At 42.3% G+C, this 21,212-nt stretch overlaps 1 long non-coding RNA gene across 3 annotated transcripts in view; it reads left to right on the top strand.

Moving 5' to 3' along the window:
- Positions 1-20,934, top strand: part of LOC122466634 — a 78,534-nt gene extending 57,600 nt beyond the window's left edge. For 2 of the 3 annotated variants that reach the window (XR_006292297.1, XR_006292299.1), the window contains 2 exons: positions 12,454-12,581; positions 19,378-20,934. This is a non-coding gene — a long non-coding RNA (uncharacterized LOC122466634). The remainder of the gene's footprint in view (positions 1-12,453; positions 12,582-19,377) is intronic. The other variant, XR_006292298.1, reaches the window with a different exon arrangement.
- Positions 20,935-21,212: the final 278 nt, after the last annotated feature.

Here is a 21,212-nt window from a genome sequence, read left to right as displayed (position 1 = left end):
CCGTACAGGTACCCCATCTATCTCGGCCACCTCCTTCCTGGCGCTCTCATACCTTGAGTCCTCCAGTTGGTCCCGTCTGAAAGTTGCGCTCCCGGGACTTATCAGCTGGAACTCTGAAGGATCTTCTATCCTCTCGGCCGGCTCTGTGGGGTTGGGGTCGGAACCAGTTTCGGAACCTTCCCGCGTCTCGGGCTCCTTCCTTTTAGTAGCCCATGTCTGCCCACCTACACAGGCAGCCCTTTGCCCTTGTAGCAGGATTTGGGTACCCAAGGCCTTGGCAGCCCTCCTTTCCCTTTTGGTCTTGCTGTCTTATGGAGTCTGCCTGACTTAATTGCTTCTAGCACCTTCCTGACTGCTCTGGAGTAGCCCCTGCCCTGGTCACTCAGGAAACAGAAAACTATTCATCCAGTGTGTTTTCCTTCTCCCAGACTCCTGCACCCAACCACTCTGGGTTTGTCACAGTATGTAAGTACCAAATAGTTTGCAAACTTAGTGTAGGTTGATTCATGTTTAGAACACACAGTGAGCTACGGTAATCCAACCCAAAATGACTGCTTGATGGTTGTATTAGCTTCCCCCCAACATAAGTTAAAACATATGATTCTAATCTACTCTGCAAAGTTAATAAAGTGAAAGGAGGGGAAACATAGATTACCAATATAGGTTTAACACAGAATATACTGACTATCTTAGTAAAGTGAATTGTTTTGGATAATTAAATACTCTAATCTCCCACTAAAAATCAAAACAACGTTATAGAAAAAAATCCTTTATATGAAGTACATGGCAGGTTACCTCCCATTCCAGCTATGTTTCTGCTGAGGACACTGGACCTAACCCTTACTGAAAAAGCCATGAGATTTTTAATGTTCACTCAAAATGGCTGGGAGATCAATTTAAGAGTTTCTTTAGAAAATACAGAGCATGAGCTACAGTATTCAAGATAAAGGGTGTCAAGTCAATTCTAACAATATCCAAACCAGTGATTTGTAGGGAAGCTAGGTATTTCATACCTGATGTTTAGACCACTAAGACAACCCCTTCAGCAAAGAACTGGAATTTGATTGAGAGTTAAGCCTAGAAATCTCCTGAGTTCACTTAACTGTGCTGAGGTATTACAGTGCATGCAGGTCTGCATTTTCAGTCTAGCATGCAGGGATATAACTTCACAACTCCCATGAGTCACATAGCTAAATTTCTGCACAGCTTGATGAAAATGAACCCAGTAATAGATCTATATCTGGCAAACCATTTGGAGAGCTCTAACCTGTAGGAAAACTTCCAAAGGAGCTGCCACTGTGAACGCATTGTCACTGCAATCAACTCCAGTTATGGAGCCATAGTACTGAATAAGCAATAAATGGTTGTGTAAACACACACTTATTTTTAAACCTCAGTATCAGACATTTCTTGATAGTTTCAAGGCGACACAGCACACCATGGGCTAACTGAAGATGTAACTGTTTTTAATTGCTTCTGCAATGAGACCTTGTTTAAATCTATAGTGAATTCTTATAGTTTGGTTATAAATCTTTCAAAAATGAGGCTTTATTAATAAAACGTCAAAATGGAGTCATGCTAGTGGGAAAAGAAACAGGCACAAAAAAGGGCATATGCGTCATAAAAGCTAATTCCTATTTCTGGTTTGATGTTCAAACAGGGAAAGACAACCTCAAAGATCACTTGACCTGTCCCATTTATTTTTTCCTAAAGATCAGGAAGGTGCAATCGCAAACTTAGTGAAAAGAGAAAAATATGCAGCTGACTAGCACTTGTCCTTTTCTCAGCCTCGTCCTCCCAGCTTTCCAAAACAAACAACACCCACATTGTCATGATCTTTGACCTTTAACTTTGATAATTTCCAGACGAAATTGTCCTCTGTATGTCAGTTCACAACCAACAGACTCCTATTAAAAACATAGAAGTCAAAAAATTAGTCCCACCATCCATCCCTGTAAGACTTACTAAAGGAAGCCTGAAAACTTCCTTCCCCAATAGCTTCTATTTACTGCCATCATCCTGTTTTGTGATCTCACAGAGAAATCCAGAGGGCTGAGAAAGCGCCCCAAAGTGACTGGAAGGATGCACACAGAGGGTTAACAATTCTAAGAGGCGGGAGAATGAGGGGAATAGACTGAGACTGTCAGAATGATTTGCCTTTCCAAAAGGCTCTCATGCACTCTTTGTTAGCAGAAATATCTGGATGCTGGACCCACACACACTGAACTCTTGAGTGTCACATGGGTGATAGAGCTAAAAAAGGCAAACTCACAATCTTCATTTAAACTAAACCCAAGATGTTAGCATTTTCTCTTGAGCTAGTTTACGGTGTCTTTTCCAAAACTGCCTGCAATTTCCCCTGGATTTTAATATTCTCCTTTTTTTAGTTTTATGCTTTTTCACTATTTTATTTTTAGATTCTAGATTTCACAGTGGCCTTTACAGTCTGCTTGACGCCAGCAAATGTAACTAGATATCAAGCTCCTGAGAGCCAGGAATTGCAGCCATGATCAGCATGCTGCCAAGGGCACAAACCTTGGCACTGGCCAAAACCAAATAGTCTGAATCCTCTATTTATCTTACATCAGGGCCTGGAAAGGGATCAGGAGAAGTTCATCAAAAGGCATAGAGGAAGAGCTGGGAAGGTTTAGTGGTGTGTAAATAGAAACCAAAGATGCAAACTGCTATCGATTTCTGTGATCAAAACTAAGCCCAGCAATATTTACAGAAAATAGAGCTATTTCACCTTCTAGTAATGTAACAGGACAAACATGCACAATGTAGATCCCTTTTTTAAAGGCTTGTATCAACGAGGTTGACATGACCCATACTGTCTGGGTATTTATTGACTACCTTAATTTACTACACTGGTAAAATTTACTTTTTTTAGAAGACTATAGTAGATCAGAAACTCCTTTATGGTCTCTGGCACTGGGCCCCTGAGCAACTGGTGCCAGTCTATAGCTGCAGCAGGAAGTTCAGAAGCTCTAACGTTGTCCCAGAGCCATATTATGATGGTATTTGCTGAGACTTTGGAGAAGGCTCCCAGGGCAGAAAGCCCACTGACCTGTGCTATGTGAGACTGCAGTTGTAGAAAGTGACCACAGACTCTCCTCCACCAGAGAACCTGTGTGGATTAGCACAACCTTAAAAGTGGGTAGTACTGGCTAGGGAATGGGTATTACAGGGTATTAACTGCTGCCACTTTGGTAGAGGATACATGGAATCAGCACGTTCCCAGATTAGCCTCTTCTGGCAGGGCTCTTAGATTCCAAACTATAATTTAAGGCTGCCCTAGCCAGGCAGAAACCCTCAGGAGAATGAGGATGGCAGCAGTTAATACCCTGTAATACAGAGGGCCAGCCTGTTGTATGGAGGTGGTGTATATTGCACCTCCATACTTCAGCCAGTCTGCCTGAAGTGAGACCTTTAACTTCTTGTCTTTTCAGAGCCATCAGATGATACAAAGCAGTGCTCTCACCATGTGAGTTTTGGGTGCTGCACTAAGGAAACTGATGTTTGTGCTGGGTAGGAATGAAGCTAAATATGCTGGGAGGCTTGGATTGTGGCCTAAGGCAGGTTCCTGAGGACAGTGCAGATGTTGTTAAATCACCAATGCCTCAAGCAATAAGAGCGGAGTTAGCGGTGATGGCCGTGATTTCTATAGCAGAGCAAATCACAGCACCTCTGACACAGAACCACAGGGGGTGAATTTATGTTAGAGCTGCTGGACACCCAAGAAGCCTGTAAGCCCTGTGTATGTAAATATTTCTAGGGTTGATGGCAAATCCTGTGCATTAGTGTAAACATAAGTTCTTCTGTTATACACTCAAATGCTAGTGAGTTTTGTTGTGACCGTAATCATTGTGCTGCGTAATCTCCTTCAGTAAACAGTTTCTTTAAACTAATCTCTAGGAAAGATAGCTTCCCACACTGTCATGTTTCCTGCATTTGTATACAGACTTGTTATAAGCTTTCCCCGAGTGACCTTTCTTCTCCCTGGGCAGTGCTTGGATGCAGTAGATGATTCATAGATTCATAGATATTTAGGTCAGAAGGGACCATTATGATCATCTAGTCTGACCTCCTGCACAACGCAGGCCACAGAATTTCACCCACCACTCCTGCAAAAAACCTCACACCTATATCTGTGCTATTGAAGTCCTCAAATTGTAGTTTAAAGACTTCAAGGAGCAGAGAATCCTCCAGCAAGTAACCCGTGCCCCATGCTACAGAGGAAGGCGAAAAACCTCCAGGGCCTCTTCCAGTCTGCCCTGGAGGAAAATTCCTTCCCGACCCCAAATATGGCGATCAGCTAAACCCTGAGCATATGGGCAAGATTCATCAGCCATATACTACAGAAAATTCTTTCCTGGGTAACTTGGATCCCACCCCATCTAATATCCCATCACAGGCCATTGGGCCTATTTACCATGAATATTTAATTACCAAAACCATGTTATCCCATCATACCATCTCCTCCATAAACTTATCGAGTTTAATCTTAAAGCCAGATAGATCTTTTGCCCCCACTGCTTCCCTTGGAAGGCTATTCCAAAACTTCACTCCTCTGATGGTTAGAAACCTTTGTCTAATTTCTAGTCTAAATTTCCTGGTGGCCAGGGGAACTAGAAATCTAGTCAAGGGGAGATATTGGTTTAATATTTAATCCCTGAGAGACTTGTTTCACTATATTTCAGTTAAGAGTCTTACACTATGTATCTAAAGGAGATTCTAAACTGAGACTGGAGAAATACCACTGAGGGTGCAGTTGCATGGTTCAGAAGTAAAAAAATAAATAAATAAAAATTTAGGACCAAATCGTGAGTTCCTTCCTCCATCCTCTCTGAGACAAAACGTAATCTTCAGTGGGAGTTTAGGATGAATAAAAATTAAGTACCTCAAGATTTGACTAAAGGTGACTACATTGATAGTAGAAATTTGTTAGAGGCTACCTCAGTGAGAGCTATAAAATGTGGTAACAGACAAATTTAGGAATAGTTTTTGTATTTGAAATCATTCTAACTTCAGTTTTCAATTTCTTGGTCATAAACTGTTCCAGTTCTATTCTTCAATATACACAGCTCACATTGACTTCAGAGGGAACTGCACACCTGAATGGATTCAAAATGCCTGCAGCGAAGAAAACAACTGACAATACCCACCTGAACCTTCCTATGTGGTGGGGAGGTGGTGTAAAGAACTAGTGGGGAGAAGAGTGCAGAAGATTGTATAAAGTAAGATGGGTAGGCCTTTAACATCACATAGAGAGATTGCAGGGAAGTATGACTAGTATGACACATGTAAACTTTTAAAAGTTTGGGAAACAATAACATAGGCTATAATTAAGCTGCTGGCTTTATATTGAGAGATGGATTCAACTGCACAACCAAGAGAGCTGGAGTGTTCTAATCTAGAGAAACCAATTCAGGCTACTTCTAATTGAACTCAAACTGCAAAAAAGCCCTGGGATAGTTATAGTACAAGCATCAATCATCAGAACAAGCTCAATGAGAGTAATAATTTGAGCCAGGACACGTACCTAGCAACTACTGCTGGTTTCAAAAGGAAACTGTGGAGATGACATAAAGCACACAAAACAGCAGACGTCATGGAGAAACCACTTGAAAGTGCAAATTATTCCAGTTTTTAAAGACTTAGTTTTACAATAGTAAAGACTGTTTGAACTCATGTATTTCTATAGGTCTTGTCACTAACTTACAAAATTAAAGTTATGATAGACAAAAATGAGCAAATGCCTGTCCAGTATCTTCGTCAATTTACAGTTCTGAGTCTTTCCTCACCCAATCTTTCCAGAACCCCAGATGAATATTCTTCTACTCCCAGTATCATCTACCAACTTTTATTACTTGTATTAAAATAGCCTCTAGAGGCCTTCCAGCGCTGCTGTGCTAGACATGGTACAAACCTATACTTGTTCCTCTGAGATTTTTATCTTGCACAGTTAAAATGAAAGGTCAAACTGAAGCTATGCGATGAAACAGTAGCTGAATTGTTTAAAATGGTATAAGAACACTACCTCCTATTTCTTCCTTCTGGTAACAGGCCTGCAGTACCACACTCTGTTGGCATGTTGTTGCTCCTCCTGGGAAAGGCTTAAGTGTATTTTGCTGAATACTGCCGTGATGGCACCAATGCAAGAATCTAGATAACTGGAACCAGAGTCATCTAATCCTGCTCAGAGCAAGTCTAGGTGACGTTGATTTAAAATGCCTGGGGCTGCAGATGTCTTGGGTGAAATCTTCAAAAGTTCCTAAGTGACTTAGGCTCCTAGGTGCTTTTGAAACCCCCACCCCCTCACAGCTACACTATTGCCGCTACTATTGAAACAGCCATTGTGGTGGTTTTAGTGGAAGGAGGGTGAAAGGCTTATGTTGACAAGGCAGACTCATTACCCCACTCTGATATAAGATGGGTGAGAGTCTCTCACTAGAGAGGATCTCTGGTAAGGGCTGACAAATCCTAATGGAGAAAACTTGAGTGCTACCTGATCTTATTGTTAATGGAGCCAAACCCTCTGAAGAGGTGAGTTGACTCAAGCAGGCATGGACTTTTAGATCCCAACGGGGAATGCACCTGTTCACACTTCTCTTTAATTGGTGCTGAGAAATGATACATCCATCAAATATTAACCAATAAATATCTGCACCTGCTGTGGTTGCAGAGTTCAAACCTGGGTCAGCTAATGCGAAACATGGTGCATGAAAGTCACTTATCTACTATGAAACTAAGCTCATGCTTTTATTGTATTAATATTCAAAAATCCCATATCAGAGGTCACTGAGAGTTGATCCCTAATCTCTTTCGAATTTCTTGATGAGTGGGCGGAGCTAACTCAGGGAGAATAGTCAGCTCATAAGCAAACGGGAATTTGGCAAGGGAGTTCTCTAAGTGAAGAAGGAGTAACAATGTAACTCTTGGGGTGAGTTTTTGTTCTGTGCTTGCTTGATTGAAGTTTATAGTGTGATCTATTCAGGGGGGAGCTGTGCGCTGAGCTTAGTGGCCTGCTTGGCAAGGCTGTGAGCTCCCTAATGAGGCTCTAACCTGCCATCCTTTGATCCCTAGTCCCTTTAGGATCCCTTGATGAGGGGTTGGGGCTAACTCAGGGAGCACAGAGGGTTTAAAAAGCCATCTCATAAATGGCCAGAGGAGCTAGTAAACAGGAGCAGCAAAACAGGGGAATGGATGGAGCATGATACTTCTAAATACTCTCTAAACTTAGGCCAATAACATCCCACCCTGCCCCCAAAAAACCCCCCCAAAACACACACAAATCCACATACAAAGAACAAACAAAAAATCCTCCACAAGAGTAAAACTAATGCAGGTAGAAGCAGGGGTGCTGGAACAATTTGTATAGTGGGGGTGCAGAGAGCCATTGAATCACATTGTAAACCCTATATATGATGGAAACCGTTTCATGGCCCTCAGAGTATGGGCTCTTGAAACCAGAGTGGCCAAACTGGAGGAACTACTGGAGACATAGGGACATACCTGAGACTTCCCAGGACGTAGTAGAGCAGTACAAAATGCATAGGCATGACTGAGCACTTTGCATTGGTGCCTGCAAGCTGCATGGAAACTCTTTAAAAACACCATTATAGAGTTTCAAAATACATATGTGCACCCCAAATAAAAAAAATAGTAAAAGGACCCCCCCAAAAGCCACAATGTTTAAACAACACAGTAAAAGAGGTGCTTAGAAACAAAGACATCCTTTAAAAACTGGAAGTCAAATCCTACTGAAGAAAATTGAAAGGAACATACATTCTAGCAAATCAAATGTAAAAGTATAATTAGGCAGTCCAAAAAAGAAGTTGAAGGGCACCTAGCAAAAGAGAATAAAAATTTGCAGTTAGTTTTTGTAAGTATAGCAGAAGCAGGAAGCCTGCCAATTGCTGGGGCCAGCAGAGGATTGAGGTACTAAAGGAGCACTCCTGGAAGACAAAGCCGTTGTGGAGAAGCTAAATGAACTATTTGCATCAGTCTTCACTGCAGAGGATCTGAGGCAGATTCCCATACCTGAGCCATTCTTTTTAGCTGACAATTCTGAGGAAGTGTCTTGGATTGAGGTGTCAATAGAAGATGTTTTGGAACAGATTGATAAATTAAACAGTAATGAGTCACCAGGACTTGTTGGTATTCACCTGAGAATTCTGAAGGAACTCAAATATCAAATTGCATTACTAACTGGTATGTAACCTAATGTTTAAATCAGCCTCTGTACCAAATGACTGCTGGATTGCTAATATTATGCCAATTTTTCAAAAAAGGCTCCAGAGGCAATCCTGGCAATTACAGGCTGGTAAGCCTGACAACAGTCAACAGTACCATACAAATTGGTTGAAACCATAGTAAAGAACAGAAATATCAGATATGTAGGTGAACACTGAGAGGCGATGTGGCAGCAGGGACATGTGGGGTCACATGCCCCCTCAGATTTGTTGCTTGGCTTGTACTGAGCATGCTCACACAGACCGAGCGTACTCAGTAACACTGTTGAAGCTGGCTGCCGTCACTCTGCTCCTCCTCCCCTCCCAATTCCCCCCCCCCCCCCCCCCCATGACTGTCAGGCACAGATTATCTCTGTGAACACTATATGTTGGGGTGGAGTCAACATGGCTTTTGTAAAGGGAAATCTTGCCTCACCAAACTATTGGAATTCTTTTAGGGAGTCAACAAACATGTGGACAAGGGTGATATAGTGTACCTGGACTTTCAGAAAGCCTTTGACAAGGTCCCTCACCAAAGGCTCTGAGAAAAGTAAAGTGTCGTGGGATAAGAGGGAAGGGCCTCTCCTAGATCAATAACTAGTTAAAAGATAGAAACAACGGGTAGGAATAAATGGTCAGTTTTCAGAGTGCAGAGAGGTAAATAGTGGGGTCCCCCAAAGGATCTGTACTAGAGAACAGGGGATGGATCACTTGATAAATTGTCCTGTTCACTGTTCTTTTCATTCCCTCTGAAGCATCTGGCACTGACCACTGTCAGAAGACAGGATACTGGGCTAGATGGACCATTGGTAGGGCTCCGTGTTTGTCATGGATGTCATAGAAGTCAGGGATTCTGTGACGTCCTGCAAACTCCATGACCTCTGCAATGGCCAGTGTGACTGACCCCAGGGCCACCCAAATAGTGGCCGATACGGCTGGCCCTGGGGTCTGCCTGAGCAGCGGTCCTGAGGGCAGCGGGAGCAGCCGCAGCTCAGCAGCTCCCAGCAGTGGTCCTGGGATGGCCGGAGCAGTGGCTGGCCCCAGGGCTCCCTGCCCCTGGCGGCGACTGGAACAGCTGTGGGCCCCCTGGTGCTCCCCACTCCCGGTACCCTCCTAAGATTAAATCAGGGGTATTTATGATATAAGTCATGGACAGGTCATGGGCCATGATTTTTTGTTTCTTGCCCATGACCTGTCCATGACTTTTACTAAAAATACCCATGATTAAATCATAGCCTTGACTATTGGTCTGATCCACTATGGCCATTCTTATGAGCTCTTCACAGCAGGCTCTTAGATGCTACCAGAATCTGGTCCTAGCTTTGAATTTAAAGAATTTGGCCATCATTGGAGCAAAAATATGAAATGAAGAATATTTAACACTTAAGGCTTCAGAGCACCGTACCAACACTAACCATTTCATTAATGAAGTATAATGTTTGCAAGTATAAATCTATATTTAACAGTTAAACAATTCCAACAATGCTGTGCTTGATTTGAAAGCGGTTCAGCATCCAGGATCTTTTTGTTTAACTGCCAATGGAAATTGTGTACTGTACATGACACTAGCTCATTTAGGGACAGATTTCAGCCTTCAGAGATTGCCTGGAGGGAAGCTTGCATGGCACCTGGCTCAACAGTAACTCCTCACTTAATGTCCTCCCGGTTCACGTTGTTTCATTGTTATGTCGCTGATCTATTAGAGGACCTGCTCGTTTAAAGTAGAGTAATGTTTGCTTATAACGTTGTTTGGTTGCCACCTGTTAACGGATGGGGCTTGGAACCAGGGTGGGGCTTGGAACCAGGATGGGCCAGTAGCCCTCCCATCAGCTCCCCTCCGCCACCCCCAGTGCCTCCTGCCCGCTGGCAGGCCCTGTGGATCAGCAACTTCCCCCTCCCTCCCTGCCCCAGCAAGCAGCTCTTTTGCAGGGTTCAGGAGGCTCTGGGAGGGAGGGGAGAGGAGTGAGGACGCACCACTCTCGGGGGAGGGGGTGGAGTGGGGCGGGCCTGGGGCAGAGCCGGGGGTTGAGCACCCCTTGGCACTTTGAGAAGTCAGTGCCTGTGCAGCCATGTATATGCCCTCCAGAGGAGGGAGTGGTGCGCTCCAGTGGAATAGCATGGGTTCATCATCACATTCAGTTTCCGCAGGGAAGCGTTTGCAGCCGCTGCGGTGCATCTATTGTGTCTCCTCCCTCCTGCCTCCTTCGATACTGTCTTGTAGAGTGTTAGGCTACATTATCATACACATTGTAAGGAGAGTGATCACTTTAGATAAGCTATTACCAGCAGGAGAGTGGGGTGGGGGGAGAGAAAACCTTTTGTAGTGATAAACACCCATTTTTTCATGGTCTGTCTGTATAAAAACATCTTCTGTATTTTTCACAGTATGCATCCGATGAAGTGAGCTGTAGCTCATGAAAGCTTATGCTCAAATAAATTGGTTAGTCTCTAAGGTGCCACAAGTACTCCTTTTCTTTTTAGGCTACATTAACAACAACGTGTTAACCCTTGAGGGCTCAGCCGAGTGCTAGTTCATCATTTAGCAGCAAGGCATTCCCTGGGAAATATCCCACCTGATATCAGCACAGTTGCTTTAGGAGAAGCTCGGGGAGCTCATGAGCAGGCCCCCAGACAATCCTCTGATTAGAACTTGTTTAAAACTTATACTGTATATGTCTATAATGTCTTTTGTTTGTTGAAAAAATTTCCCTGGAACCTAACCACTCCCCCTGACCCCATTTACATTAATTCTAATGGGGAAATTGGATTCGCTTAACATAGTTTCAGGGAAAGTCGCATTTTTTCCAGAACATAACTACAACGTTAAGTGAGGAGTTACTGTATTCAGAATTACTCCTTATTCTTATGGAGTCCAATCCTGGAAGAGTTAGAAGTCCAAAGAAAAGCTATATTTGCGTGCCTCTGGAGCTACCAAATGAGGGCTGGGGAACATTTTCACCTTGGAGTGAAGGACTATACAGAAGTCCTGGGATACCCACATAATATAGCCAGATGTAGTCCAGCTAGGTATGCTCAGATGGTGGTAAATCCTTTGCTTCTTTGCTGATTTTTGGCCTTCAGGATTTACATTTTACATGGAATGCTCGTCGCCCACATTTACTAGTGGGGAGAGACCTTTTAAAGTAGTTACATGTCAGGATGCTCCCACAGATGGGAATGGATATATTGTAAAGTGACCACTTAAACTGTCAACTCTGAAGTACTTTGAACATACTCTTGCCTTAAGAAATATTCCCCTTCTCACACACTCTGATAATTTATGGATATAGAGTTATCTTAATCTGTTCTTGTCAATACACTGACAGATTTTTTTTTATAATATCATAACATACTTTGTACTTCCTCATAACTAATTGCTTAAGTAAAGGAAGATTACTGCATCAACTAGAATGACTCCAGCTGTTCTGGTGACAAAAAAGAACATTGTATTTTCAAAGACTTATATAAAACAAAGGCAACTTAAGTTCCAGACATACAGCTTTGCCATTGACTTGCAGGTTTCTTTACTTTGTTACTAGCCTACTAGTTTTGAGTCTGACCTACACTTGCTCCTTCGGGTCAGGACCACCAACCTGGCAGACAAGCTCTTCTGCCAGGCAGGAGTGTGCACATTTTCAAGAATAGAGACTGGCATCAGACAGACAGACTTGTCTAACTGCAGCAGTTAAGGACCCTGATTGTGTGATTAACTTCAGGACCAAAAGGTACAACTCTGCTGCTGCAAAGAAATAGCAAATCTATGACGTACATTTTCAGATCCCACAATCTGACACTGAGATTAAAGATAACATTTAATTAAAAGCTCAAATAACAATTCATAGTCTGATCCTTTTTCCTCAGGCTTTTTTTTGCGGGGGGGGGGGGGGAATCTTTTGGAAGCTTAATCAATTTCTACCTTTTTATCAAAATGCATTTTATTCTATCACTCCAACAGGTTTTGTTGTTGGCTGGCCTCTGTGAGAAGCCCTATGACAGGTTTTGTTTTTAAGGAAAAAAATAGTAGTTAGCTTTTTGGGGGGCAAAAATGCATATCAGAATTACATGGTCGTCTTATACAAATTTCCATAGCATTGATCACTGTAGTATCTTAAGCAGCTATAATACTTACAATTTCTCTAGTACCTTCCATACAGGATTTCAAAGTACCTGATAATATAATTCTGAGAATGAGAGAGTAAGCATCATTATCATTTTACAGACTGAGAAACTGAGGCAAACAAGATCAGAGACACAGGAACTAAGTCTGAGCTGGGAAGAGAATTCTAATCCGAGTGATACATCATCTCTAGAACTAGTCACCAAGCTCTGTCTTTCTACTTCCAAGAGGTAAATCACACAATGTGACTCAATGAGAAACCACAATTAATGAATGTCTGGGACACAGATAATTCTGGAAATGATAGCATAGAATAAACAATGCAGAAGGAAATATACTGTTGGTAATAGGCTCCTCTATTTTTTATGATAGGTTTCAGAGTAGCAGCCGTGTTAGTCTGTATTCGCAAAAAGAAAAGGAGTACTTGCGGCACCTTAGCGACTAACCAATTTATTTGAGCATAAGCTTTCGTGAGCCAGTGAGCTGTAGCTCACGAAAGCTTATGCTCAAATAAATTGGTTAGTCAATAAGGTGCCACAACTACTCCTTTTCTATTTTTTATGCATCAGAAAAACTAATGAACAGACAAATTCAACACTGTGGTGTAACGTTTAATTTAAAGCAAGGGACTGTGAACCAGGACTTCTGGGTTTTAGTTTTTGCTCTGCAACTGACTTGTCATGTGATTGTGGGGACAAGTCACGTAACTTCTCTGCCAGTTTCTCCATTTGTAAAATGGAAAATACAGTAAAATCACTTTTTGATACTGCTTGTGTAGCAGCAGTAAATATGTTTGGATAATCAAGAGTTTGGAAAACTAAATCAATAGAGAAAACTGGCAATTTGTTAGAAAAGCAGGTTCAGGTAAGCAGAACTCTACTGTACTTAAGATGATGTGAGGCTTAGTCAATCTTTGTAAAGCACTTTGAGATCACTGGCTGAAGTACTACTGTGTATATGGTAAGTGCAGAGTATTACTACTGCAGGTACTTTAAGAGAGCCTGAGAATTTGGCAGAGAATGTTGTATGCTAGACATTAGGTCTGTCAAGCGATTGAAAAAATTAATCGCGATTACTCACGTTGTTAAACAATAATTGAATACCATTTATTTAAATATTTTTGGATGTTTTCTACATTTTCAAATATATTTATTTCAGTTACAACACAGAATGCAAAGTGTACAGTGCTCACTTTATATTTTTGATTACAAATATTTGCACTGTAAAAAACAAAAGGAATAGTATTTTTCAATTCATCCCATACACGTATTGTAGTGCGATCTCTTTATCATGAAAGTGCAACTTACAAATGTAGATTGTTGTTGTTGTTACGTAACTGCTCTCAGAAACAAAACAATGTACAACTTTAGGGCCTACAAGTCCACTCAGTCCTACTTCAGCCAATCGCTCAGACAAACTTGGTTACAATTTGCAGGAGATAATGCTGCCCGCTTCTTGTTTACAGTGTCACTTGAAAGTCAGAAAAGGTGTTTGCATGGCACTGTTTTAGCCAGCATCACAAGATATTTACATGCCAGAGGGGCTGAAGATTCATATGTCCCTTCATCTTCAACCACCATTCCATAGGACCTGCGTCCATGCTAATGATGGGTTCTGCTCGATAATGATCCAAAGCAGAGCGGACCGATGCATGTTCATTTTCATTATCTGAGTCCGATGCCACCAGCAAAAGGTTGATTTTCCTTTTTGGTGGTTCAGGTTCTGTAGTTTCCGCATCTGAGTATTGCTCTTTTAAGACTTCTGAAAGCATGCTCCACTCCTCGTCCATCTCAGATTTTGGACGGCACTTCAGATTCTTAAACCTTGGGTCAAGTGCTGTAGCTATTTTTAGAAATCTCACATTGGTACCTCCTTTGCATTTTGTCAAATCTGTTGTAAAGTGTTCTTAAAACAAACATGTGCTGGGTCATCATCCGAGACTGCCAGAACATGAAATATATGGCAGAATGCGGGTAAAACAGAGCTGAAGACATACAGTTCTCCCCCAAGGAGTTCAGTCACAAATTTAATCAACGCATTATTTTTTTAGCGAGTATCATCAGCATGGAAGCCTGTCCTCTGGAATTGTGGCCAAAGCATGAAGGGGCATACGAATGTTTAGCATATCTGACACATTAATACCTTGCAACGCCAGCTACAAAAGTGCCATGCGAATGCCTGTTCTCACTTTCAGGTGACATTGTAAATAAGAAGCAGGCAGCATGATCTCCTGTAAATGTAAACAAACTTGTTTGTCTTAGCAATTAACTGACAAGTAGGACTGAGTGGACTTGTAGGCTCTAACGTTTTACATTGTTTTGTTTTTGAGCTCAGTTATGTAACAAATAAAATCTACATTTGTAAATTGCACTTTCACGATAAAGAGATCGCACTATAGTACTTGTATGAGGTGAATTGAAAAATACTATTTCTTTTGTTTATCATTTTTACAGTGCAAATATTTGTAATAAAAATAATAATATAAAGTGAGCACTGTACACTTTGTATTCTGTGTTGTAATAGAAATCAATATATTTGAAAATGTAGAAAAATATCCAAAAATATTTAATAAATTTCAATTGGTATTCTATTGTTTAACTGTGTGATTAATCATGATTAATTTTTTTGAGTTAATCGCATGAGTTAACGACGATTAATTGACAGCCCTACTAGACATACATCACGTAGATCTCCAGGCCACCAAGTAGAATGTCTGGGTCTGCTAAGTTGGTCTTCATCCAGACTTGGTGGGTCAAGGATTTTTAGACTTTTTGGTGGGTTATAATTATTATCTGTTCTCTCCAATCTGATAGACTAAAAGCTCTTAGGAAGATAAAGCCATAAGGTGTGGATCATGTCAGCAACTGTCAATGTGAGAAACATGTTCCGTATCATGAAAGTATTTGACTTTGTCTCTAGTGTCTATAGCAGCTACTCTGACATCAGAATCGGTTTAGGTCCCAGAACTCCTTGTTCCAGCAATGGGAGTAAAGGAAATCTCTGACCCCCATGTGGCTCCTCCTGCCTCAATCTGCCTGTTGTCAGCCCAGAAGTAGAGACTTCACATGTTTCCCTATTGGGACTGATTCTGTAGCCCTTAACTTGGCAAGCTTGTCCCTCCCCTCGTGTATAGAGAGGAAAAAAGTTTTCCAAGTGCATATGCTTTGTTGAGTAGTGTAAATTCAATGTTCAGATTTTGCAAAGGAAGAGAGGGAAATCAAATAAATTAAAACAGTTTCTGGATATAAACATTCTTTTACAGTATTTGCAAATTAACTATTGCAAATACTGAACTAATGCAAGAGAACAAGAAACTGACTGGTTAATGTCACTTGTTTCTAGTCGAGCCTCATTCTCCAAGCAGACACATTCTGTTGGAAACACCAGTAAAAAGTGCATTATTAAATTTGAAATTAACCACTTAATCTAGTTTAGTAGTAACAATGAACTTTTTTTCAAAAACATGTATTTTTCGACTTTACAGGGCTGCTTTAAAAATATCTCTCTGCAGAGCCTGGTTTGCATATTGAGACAAGTATAATTTAGGAGAGCTACTACCATAACAGAACTCCCCCTGGACTGAGTCAAAGCCAGAAAATGTTTTACAAGGCTACTGGCTATCTTTTAAAATATGACTTTAGTAACAAACATGAATTTGCTAAGAATGTGAGGTTAGAGACAGCTGCCAGACCTTTGATCAGCTCTCCTTTTTCCCTGCAAGCTCTTCTAAATCACATTGTTTGGTTCTTAGATATATCAATTCTAAGGAATTGCTGCTATAAGGGTTCTGTATCTTAGCTCACTATTTTATTTAAACTTGCAACTAGTGGGGAACTGGGCCCTTTAAGAGAGGAAGGTTGGGAGAGTTGCAGGGCTTGCTGCAAGGCAAAAGGTTGTGTGCAGACCAAAGAGGGAACTCTGTGCAGCACGGGGCTAGCCCTACATGTCAGATGAACATACAGACTCATGAATGCTTATCTGAACTTTGAGCTTTTTCAGGTTTCAGATTAACAGCCCTGTTAGTCTGTATTCGCAAAAAGAAAAGGAGTACTTGTGGCACCTTAGAGACTAACCAATTTATTTGAGCACAAGCTTTCGTGAGCTACAGCTCACTTCATCAGCTGTAGCTCACGAAAGCTTATGCTCAAATAAATTGGTTAGTCTCTAAGGAGCTTTTTCAGGTTTACTCATTATTTATAAAGCCAAAAAACTATGGTTCTGAAAGAATGGTGTTATAATGGAGAATATATTAATTACAATGATCAGTCTCAACTAATTTGCAGGAAGAATGAGACCGTAAATACAACTGGTGCTATGGAGACCCTCTGACCATTTTTAACATTAAAGGGATTTTTGTGAGCTAATCTGAGTTTATCCTATCTGCGATGGCTAATGTAACTACAGGAGACATCTGGTGTTTCAGTTGTAGCAGCTATTTTCTTTAATTTGCTTGCATGGTTTTAGTCATGCCCACATCAAAATCTAGTCTTAACATGCTGTTATAGATAGAACTATACCTAGAAATTGACTCCATCTGTATTCAGTCACGCCTAATTGCTCTTCAGACAAAAATAAGTTTCTACTACTGTTAACGCTACAGCAGACACAGCTATGGGACAGTGAGGTGCATGCTGTTTATCAACAGAACTGTTAACTATGTTACAATTGTACAACCCCATACTACTGTATGAGCCAGGAAGAAACCAGCTTGACTTAAGCCTCTCGGGTGTCTTCACTGCAGAGTTTACCAAGGTCAGGCCTGCCTATGAGCACCTATGCTGCGGAGCCACGCTCTGCTCATACCCCTGTAGCTGCCTCCACACTGATGCTGCAGTAACCTGGGTTAGGTCATTAAACATTTCTTGTAGCAAATCAACCCTGTATACTTTATTCGTTCCTTGTTCAATCATAGTCCTTTCCTAAGAGGCCTGCATGAGTACCTCAGTCCGTCTGAGGTGGATGGTCCTGCCAAGGCAATGCAAGAACACTATATCCATGGAAATAAAAGAATTTCTCCTTTTATCTTCTGCATCAAGGCAAGGCCAAAAGTAGATACCTGGTACATTTCCACATGTTAACCTGTTCAGGAGTTGCTGCAGAGCAGATTACCAGCCCCCAGATACTTACTATAGAGTATTTCAGATTTTCTTCATTTAAAAAATTAAGAGAATTTTTGGGTCTGGTTGAGGGGTGGTTAGGGCGATCAGACCAATATTCTTTCCTGTACTTGCACCAGAGGGCAACCAGAACTCTTATGTGATCCTCTGGCTAGCTAGGTGCATGCTGGGATGAGGGTCTCTGGGATGGATGAGGGTGGCCAATCTTCCCAGATTGGCCAGGAGTCCACTGAAATTGGCATTGATCTCCTGGGGACTATTGAAAGCAATTCGGGATATTTTAATAGGCTGCTAAAAGTCCGATCAGCAGCGCAGCGGGGCTAAGGCAGGCTCCCTACCTGCCCTGGCTCCACGCAGCTCCCGGAAGTGGATGGCATATCTGGTTCCTAGGCACAGGGGTGGCCAGTGAATCTGCCCCCACCTTGAGTGCTAACTCCGCAGCTCCCATTGGCTGGGAACCACAGCCAGTTGGAGCTGCGGGAGCAGTGCCTGCAGGTGGGGGCAGCATGCAGAGCCACCTGGCTGCCCCTGAGCCTAGAAGCCAAAGGGACATGCCAGTCACTTCTGGGAGCTGCCCGAGGTAAGCCCCGCCCGACTGGAGCCCGCACCCCAACTCCCTCCCCCAGCCTTCTCCCACACCCAAACTCCCTCCCAGAGCCCTCACCCCAAACCCACTCCTGCACCCCAACCCCCTGCTCCAGCCCTGTCTTGCACTCTGAACCCCTTGGCCAGCCCAGAGCCCCCTCTTGCACTCCAAATCCCTCGTCCCCTGTCACACCCCAGAGCCCAAACCCCCAGGCAGAGTCCTCACCCCCTCCTGCAGCCCAACCTCCTCCCACACCCTGAACCCCTCATTTCTGGCCCCACCCTGGAGCCTGCACCCCCAGCTGGAGCCCTCACCTCCTTCTGCTCCCCAACACCCTGCTGCAGCCCGGTGAAAGTGAGTGAGGGTGTGGGAGAATGAGTGATAGAGGGAGGAGGGATGGAGTGAGTGGGGGCAGGGCCTGGGAGAAGGTGCAGGGCCTCGGGCAGGGGGTGGGGCAAGAGTGTTCATTTTGTGCGATTAGAAAGTTGACAACCCTAGGTGGCATCTTAGTGCAATGTTCAGATGAACTTTGCAGAAATGGAGAAGGTCATGTAGAATGAGGGTTTAAATGCTGACCAGATGTATGACAACCAGTAATAGCTTCAGACACATAGGAAGCATGTGGGAAGTGAGTAGATAGGCTGGAAAATACAGGCCAGTGAAATGGGATTGGAGGACTACCAGGCTCCACAAGCTGTGTTTCAGCTGTGTCTAAACTGCAAAGTAGGTCAATTGGAGCTAGCCTTAGAGAGAGACCCAGGCTCTAACCCAATTTGATTACTATATACTCCATTACAACACCATTCTTTCAGGACCATATGCTTTTAGCATATAAATGAGTAAACCTGAAAAAGCTCAAGTTCAGATAAGCATTCATGAGTCTGCATGCTCATCTGACCTAACTGGGCCAGCAAGCCTGGGTTCAAAGTTTGTATTAATCCAGATTAAAGAGTTGTGTGTGGGAACAATAGGGGATTTGGGCCTAAAACCTGGGTAGGAGCCCAGGTTAACTGTACAGTGAAGACATACGCTCGGGGAACTGGCAGGGTTGGCAGTTAAAGGCCATTTTTATAAAGCTTATTAATTAAATAAATGACAGACGCACTGAAATACACCACACAATGTCACTTTTACGATCAGTTTTTAGATTAGAACTGCATTTAACTGAGCCTATCACGTTCTCTCAAGTCTGTTTACTGTACACCTTGCTAAGTGCAGTTATTGCCTGTATTGTTTCCTCAGTTTCTTAGGTCTAGGTCAGTGTAACTTTTCAAAATGCCATATGGAAAATGCCTAATGTAAACTTGGCTTGCTCCTCTGCAGGTTTTTCCAGCCCACATCTATTGTTCAGCATAGCTTTAGTTTATCTGACTGACAACCTCCCTGGTATGCAGAATGTCAATCCCTTTAAAGGCACAGGCAGGTATCTGAAAGGTAAGAGACTAAATACGTTCTGCATATGTGGATATGATATGTCTTTTCCAGAGCTATTATTTATGATTCATTACATTACCTAAATACTTTCAGCTATTTTCAGACTGGACCTAAATTCCAGGTTACACCTCCTCCTTGGGCTTTTTACATAAGGGTAACTTGGCTTTTGCACACATGGTAAAACAAGCTGAACTGCTTTGCATATTTTTTTGTTTCTTCAGCCAGTCTGTCTAACAAGGCCAAGTGCATACTGCTGACTTAGATGCTGCACTGCACAAGCTACATTTTACATTAGTCCCATGTCTTCATGGCCTAGAAGAGGAACTTTGCAGTGGAAGCACTGTGGAATAATCAAGTGAGATAGGCACTGCACACAGCGGTGTGGGGGAAGCTACCAAACTAAAAGCAAAATTCTCTTTTCAATTGTCCCAAAGGTGGAGATACAAAGTACACAAATCAGGAAACTCTCAAACACAAGGTTGCTCTGCCACGTTGTGCATCATGCATATTTTACGGTATACTCTAAGGGCAAATAATAATAATTGAGGTTTGCATCACAAGGAGAAATATGTGCACCAGAGCCAAGTTCATGTGGCAACAACCTCAACTCTGGAATTGCCCCCCTTTTGAGTGATCAATCTTAGTGTTCCATTTTAACGTGCCTTTAGAAGAAAATCTAGAGTGCTCCCAATGAGGTAGTTTGTGCATTACCTTGAAGGTGGAGTTATTTGATTTAAAAGGCCAGATTCTGTCCTTTGCAAATCTGCTCAGTGCAACACTGGGGTGGTTGTCTGGGAGCTGGCTATGATGCTGGCAGACCAAGTGCCAGCTCATGCCACAGCCCCAGGCCAATTCACTTGTGTATTCATATAGATCAAAGCAATTGTTAAATGTGTAAGAGTGTATTTGGTGTTTAAACTTAATGAAAACTAATGGAAAGTTGCTTGCATTGTTTTCACTTTATGTGTATCCTGTTATAATGCAATAGCAAACATTTACATTGTTCATACTCCTGTAACTAAATAACCCATCAAATGTGAAAGAAGCCTTGTGGAATGCAAAGAAGAACTTTAACAGAAAAGTGCTTATTTCAAAGCAAGTGGCCATTGTATGTGATGACTGGAGGTTAAGGACTCTAAGTGCATTCCTCACTCACTCTCATCAAAGGAAAAGTCCATGTGGATAATATAACTGTCCACTTCTGTTCTGTGAGAAGAAGCTGCAAGTACGGATTCAAGAAAAGATCCTTCATCTCTGGACTGCTTGCACTCTTGAAGGGAAACATACCAGAAGCAAAGAGGAGATCCCAAGAGACAATCTGGGTACCCTGAAAAGACTTCTGGGAAACTGGCAGTTTATTACATCAGTGCCACCATTTTGAATTATGAACTGTGACTCACCTGTGCATATATTTTACCTGCTTTAACCTCTCAGTAACTCTCATTTCCTTTCAGAGTAACAGCCGTGTTAGTCTGTATTCGCAAAAAGAAAAGGAGTACTTGTGGCACCTTAGAGACTAACCAATTTATTTGAGCATAAGCTTTCGTGAGCTACAGCTCACTTCATCGGATGCATCCGATGAAGTGAGCTGTAGCTCACGAAAGCTTATGCTCAAATAAATTGGTTAGTCTCTAAGGTGCCACAAGTACTCCTTTTCTTTTTGTCTCATTTCCTTTTCTCAGCTAATAAACCTTTAGTTAGTTGACTATAGAACTGGCTGCCAG

This window comes from Chelonia mydas, chromosome 7, assembly GCF_015237465.2.
Source record: "Chelonia mydas isolate rCheMyd1 chromosome 7, rCheMyd1.pri.v2, whole genome shotgun sequence".
Lineage (NCBI taxonomy): Eukaryota > Metazoa > Chordata > Testudines > Cheloniidae > Chelonia > Chelonia mydas.
The sequence above is the reverse complement of the archived record's forward strand: the minus strand, read 5'-3'. Positions and strand labels throughout refer to the sequence as shown.